This window comes from Pseudochaenichthys georgianus, chromosome 13, assembly GCF_902827115.2.
Source record: "Pseudochaenichthys georgianus chromosome 13, fPseGeo1.2, whole genome shotgun sequence".
Classification (NCBI taxonomy): Eukaryota; Metazoa; Chordata; class Actinopteri; order Perciformes; family Channichthyidae; genus Pseudochaenichthys; species Pseudochaenichthys georgianus.
The window spans coordinates 20,932,159-20,938,326 of NC_047515.1; the positions used below are offsets into that span (position 1 = coordinate 20,932,159).

General features: G+C 40.4%; 1 long non-coding RNA gene across 2 annotated transcripts; it reads left to right on the plus strand.

Annotated features, from left to right (window-relative positions):
• The first annotated feature begins 2,056 nt into the window (after positions 1-2,056).
• On the plus strand, positions 2,057-5,944 carry LOC139434975 (uncharacterized). 2 transcript variants are annotated; one of them, XR_011644256.1, is made up of 4 exons: positions 2,057-2,446; positions 2,605-2,712; positions 3,211-3,366; positions 5,846-5,944. It is a non-coding gene; the product is annotated as an uncharacterized lncRNA (long non-coding RNA). The 2 variants fall into 2 exon arrangements; XR_011644255.1 differs by having other exon boundaries at positions 2,605-3,366.
• Positions 5,945-6,168: the final 224 nt, after the last annotated feature.

Consider the following 6,168-nt stretch of genomic DNA (forward strand, 5'->3'; position numbering starts at 1 on the left):
CCACATCCCAGTATATTATCCACACAGGAAATATCTGAGGTTCGCATTTCAAGGGATCTGTTATGAATACAGAGTACTTCCCTTCGGCCTGTCTCTCAGTCCAAGAGTGTTTGTACGATGTACGGAAGCCGCGATAGCCCCGTTAAGACAACAGGGTATTCGCCTGGCGACCTACCTGGACGACTGGCTGCTTCTCGCACAGTCGGAGCAGGAGGCTGTTACGCAGACAAATGTCCTCGTAAAGCACCTGCTCAACCTGGGTTTCATAATAAACACAGAGAAGAGCATGTTGTGCCCCGCGCAGACTATACTCTTCCTGGGTTTACGCCTGAACTCGGTGCCCTTTTCAGCTCGCTTGTCAGCGGAAAGAGTGAAAGCTTTCAGAGCTTGTCTCGCTCAATTCCAGCTGCGCAAACATGTTCTCTTCAGAACATGCCTGCGGTTAATGGGGCTCATGGCGTCAGCCATCCTGGTCGTACGACTAGGACGCTTACACATGCACTGAAAAAACTGATTATGACCCCTTTTAGATGTTACATGTTTTAATCTAGCCTTTTTTAATAGATTGTAATGTGTTATTGCATCCTTCTTATGTTTTTTAATTAATCTTAACATATATTGTCACTGTTTAAAACAAGCTCATTTCATTCATTTAAAAGTAATTAGAAAAAAATATGTACAATTTAATTACCACATATACTGTCCTGTCTGCGCATGTGCGACAAGCAGCTTTTCCCTCCATTTTCCATTCGGAAAGACAGTCACCGGATTGCCTGCGTAGTATAGGTCCGCTGTCGTGAGGTGAACGTTCTCCACGGCTCTCCATTTTAAGTAAGTAGCTCATTTATAGCCTTTGGTGTATTATATTATACTTAAACAGGTAGCTTAATAACTAACATTAACGCTATTGACGGTTTGTTTTGATAGATTAACATTAGCAAACGTTAATATAGGCCTACAGCAGCTAGCTAACTGTTAGCCTACTGTTAACCTAGCTTAGTTGTGTAGTAATGTTTAAGTAACCTAATTGAAGTGCAACTTGCATCATTATAAGATAACTTGATACTACTCTCAATTTAAATACGTGATAAATGCAATCTGTCTTGTTAGACTTGCTTATTAGTTTGTGGCCAATATAAGTTGAATGTTAACTGCCTGTTACTATGGCTTTTTTTGTAGCTTCATCTTCCCTGCTGCCCCCACTGGCCGTGCTGTGTTCCTAACCGACTGTAAGTTTTGTTTTTTATTCTTATCACTGTGGTAATATTAGGACACAACTAAACATGTGAAATCACGATGGTAAGTGTGCTTTTGGTAACGTTACTCTCTGGCGGCAAGGGGTTAATGTTACCGCGGTTAACGTTCATATCTTGGTCTTATAGGCGCTTTCACACCGGAGTACTTTTCCCCCCGAACTAGGCTGATGGGGAGGGGGGAGAGTAAATCGCCAGAACGCCGACACCTCCTCATCACTCCACCGCTCCCATGTTTTCTTTTGTGTTGCCATAAGTTATTCTCTCTCCGTTGGTGCGCTGGTCTAATGCTAATAATGCGAGCAAATAAAATGGCGTCTTCACAAAACTTTTCAGAGTTTCACGGGGGTGGTTTAATATTCGCCCAGCCAATCAGAAATTCTTAGTGTGGCCGACACACCCACAAACCTTTTCTCCCCAGCAGAGTACCACCTCTCTAGCAGGACGGTCTGTTTATCGGTAATTGAGACATTTAAAAAAAATACACGTCATATGTATTATTGCTACTTAAACATTATATTGCAGTCTGAGTTTCGCAACACCGTTTATAATATGCAATAAGACATAATGCGTCTGTGATGTATTTTCGATCTTTCCATTCCAGACAAGAGATCTTTCTCTCCCCGGTCTGTGTGTGAGGGGACGGGCAGTTACACATGCGGCTGCTACATGCATGCATGCAACACACACACACGGCGGAGAGAGAACTAAGCGCTCCGAGATGTGGTTAAATTAAATTACCCGTCTTGAGGTCGACAATGCTCTTTGCCAAAGGTGAGAAATAATGTATTGCTATTGAATAGAATATAATCATGTAATGTCATTGTACATGTACAATGAAAGCAAGAAAAGCTTCTCCCTTTTTTAAAAGGTGCCATCAAGTGCAATAACAGTTTAGCATGTAAGGGCGGTAACACAAGCAATTTGTCTAAACATTTAGCAAAAGTGCACCACATCCAGTAATATTTAGGCTCTATTTGAAAAAAAAAATGTGTTAGTCACACAGGATTTTGTAGGATTTCGAGTCATTGGCCCAACACAAGTTAGTAATCATTGGCAATCAATTACCTTTTTTCATTTACCATTATTATTTTTAATTTCTGCTCGTCTTTATTTTTATTGCAGGTTTTTATATCTGATGTTGGTGTGATGTGGAACAGAACCTTACTCTTTGGGGACCTCATGTTGTTTTGGTAAGTCAATTTATCAAACAAATTCCTTAATCTTCAACTTTTCAGCAAACTATTAGGATTTTCGTTTAGTTCACTCTGCTTAGACCCAAAGGTGACTGTGAAACACCATCACTAATGTTTAATTCCCCCCCCCATTTCTCTCTTTGTTGTTTGTCTAGTTTATGTGGCAATGTAAAGACTGTGGCGGAAGAAAAGAGGTGGTGAAGGGAAATCTATCTGCTGGAGAGTTCAAAGTCAGATGGCCTGCACTTTTCCATATTGATGAGGTAAGTTATATATTTCACATGGTGAATGTATGGTGAAATGCCTATTTACTGTACACATTGAGCTGATACAAAGCAACATGATCATACATTTGAAATGGTGTTTCTGTCCATCTGATAATTATCTTTTAGCTCTGTTTTTGCTTTCCACCAACTCCTTAGTAAAGTATTTGGCTCTTTAGCTGCTCAATGTTCCGCTGTCTTCACCAGCTATTCTATAACAGTCGGTTTGATTGTCTGAAGAAAACAGCTGCTGCTGGAATTGGGGTTTTCACTTTATTCCTCAACATTTTACCCATTGTCAATTAAAAAAAATGACCTTAGATTAATAGAAATACTTTGCTTAGAACACACTGTACACCAATACACATCTTATCAAGGACTTGGTTAATGAGGTCAAAATTAGAATATATCCTTTAATTATATAGTAGATACAAAATATCATTACACCAATGGCTGAATGTGCTCTTTGTCTTCTGTCGTTTTGTTTTTGCATAACAGATACATGCTGAATTCCTGCGCATAACGACTATCCCACTTGAAACAGCCTTCATGGCGCAGTTGGACAGCCATCTACCTCAGCTGACATCTGTCTTCCAGAAGAAGGGAGGAGTTGTTGGCCAGAAACTAGCCAAACATCTGGCGATCTTGCAAAAGGTAAATGTGTACACTATGTATACACTGTTTTATACAAATTGTCATATACTCTGTAGAGCAATTTTATGAAATGTACCGTATAGAGCCCCATTTCCAAATGTAAAGCGTCTTTGGGTTCTAGAAAAGTGCTATAGAAATATAATTTATTATTATTATGATTTGCCTCACAACAGCCTGGATTACTTGCCAGGTGCAAGAATGCAACACACATTTCTAAGGATATCTGATCTAAATAAGGCAATAGTGGCATACTGGTTAGAGAAGCAGGCTTGTGACTGGAAAGGTGCAAATTCAATCCCCAGGTGGGGAAAGTAAAAAAGCAGAACCTGCCTTGAGCAAGTCACTTAATCCTCAATTGCCAACAGATCAGACTGTGGTTGTACGAGGCAGATTCCAGGTGTGAACTGTGAAGAACAGAGCATTGCTCTTGGTGAAAAGTCCCTGGAAGTGCCCGGGAAAAAAAAAAAAAAAAGTTTTAACAACATGTTTATTTATTGACTTTTCATTCCTGTATAATCATTTTGCGCAAAGATGGCACTGTTTGTCAGAGCACTTCATCCTTCTGGGATTTCATGAAGAACAGCTCCAACGCCTGTGTGTATGGGAACACGAACACCTCTGGTGCTGGTCCATTAACTGCCAGTGTTTCCCACAGATCTGTTTCCCAAATATCTGAAATATACTTGGGGGGTGGTGGTAGCGGGGGGGGGGGTGAGGTGACGTGCAACAACATTAACCTTTCTGTTGGTCGCTTGTTAGCAGACCCTTCACGCGATGGCAGAGCGAACAGGTACAGGCAGGGCCCATAATGATAGCCCTATAGTTTAAATCTACTACCCACACATGAACACATGAACATGGGTTACTATTTAAAAAAATAAATGTATTTAGGAACCTATCCATGTGATTTTTAGTGGGGGTCGACCTCAAATCCTCTGGGGGTCCAGGGGCATGCCCCCCCCCCCGGTAAGATTTTATTTTGGAGTTAAATGCATCAATCTGGTGCATTTTGAGGGGAAAATAAAGAGACTAGATCTATGGAAACACCTATATTAAACATAACTGTATACATTTCAATAATCATAAAATCATGGCCATAACCAATAACATACCATTTCCAATATGAAAAAAACACTGAAACTTGTTTATTAATTAATTTGTGGTTCATTTATAGTTGTGAGTGTGTCTGTGCTCCTGAATCAGCCTCTCCTGTCTCCCTCTCCCTCCTCTCCTCTCCCCCTGTTCCTCTTTGAGGCAGCAGCAAAGACTAGTTTTCTCTCAACAAGTTTTAAAAGTGTATCTTACCTTTTTTCACCTAGTTAACTTTTTATTTATTTATTCATGCATATTTTACTAATCACATTACATTTCATTTAGCTGACGCTTTTATCCAAAGCGACTTATAATGACCGATCACAGGACATTCTCCCTGGAGTAACTAAGGGCTAAGTGCCTTACTCAAGGGCACACTAGTGGTGGTGTTCCTCGCAGGATTTGAACTCACAGCCTTCCGATCTTCAGCCCACCTCACTATCCATTAGACCAATCACTACCCTCTCAAATGGAAATATGTGTTTACATAACTGGTGACCACACCGTTTGAGACCCACTGAGAACTTAGACTAAGTTAACTATCTAAACACTCAGAGAGTCCTTTACCTCACCTGAGCTGAGCTTATCCCGAGCTTGAATGACACACAGAGACCAATCAAGGGCTTTGATTTGTGATCTGTATGACAGTGGCCATGTCGGCAGGCCACATCATGTGGACAGCCAGTCCCCCTGTGTGAGGCAGGCCACTTAACAGGCCAGAAGGAGGCGAGATCAGTGCAAGGGAGCGAGGGATCATTGTCCACAAGTTAATCGATCGCAGATGGCGTCATGGTCACGGACGAATAAAAAAAAAAAATTATTAAAAAAAACTTTAAAAAAAACAAAACTAAATGGGTCGCGAAATATACTTGGGCGGCCGTTAATATACCTGGGCGGCCCGCCCAAGTATAGTCTATGTGTGGGAAACCCTGTTTTAAGATCCTAGTGTCAGGCATCAATTTTAGATAATTATGTTTTACCTTATAAGGAGCATGAAGGTTGAGAATATTTATATGTATGAATGTTGATATTCATATTCACCCTAAAGCATTTCAAACCATCAGCTTGGTTCTTTATACAATGAGGTTGGCTTTATTCATTGTTTTTCTTATTGTCCAATGGAAAGACCATAATCAACAATGTCTTAATCCATCTGTCAATCCTCTCTGACTTCTGACACTCATCACCAAGCTTATTGGGTCCTATGTAAATCTTTAAAAACACCTCACACATATTTAGTTTGATTCAGAAATATATACAGTATGACCAGCTTTGTTTTCAGGGATTAATAGGTATGTGAGCAATATTACAAAAAATGTATTCGATAAAGTATGTAATTAAAATTACATATATTGAATACATGCATGTTTTTTCATTAAATATACAGGACATCGCAGGAGATGACGTCACCAGAGACCTGCAGAAATGTACCATGGGCATATATGTCATCAACAAGGAGGGTGGAGAACCTGGACATTATGACGACGTTGGGAATTTTTGTTGGACTAATCATTCTGGACAAAATTGGATCTGTAGCCCGAGCTTGTGCCATCATGCTGGGACTCATCTATTCACTAAACATGGCTTACCCCAAAGAGCTAAGGTACTACTATGAATTCGTCCAGAAAGTGCTCTTGCAAATGGATGGTGAAAGGCTTTCCCCCAAAGTCCTTGGACTGAAGAACAAGATAAATGCTGGACTGTAGGATT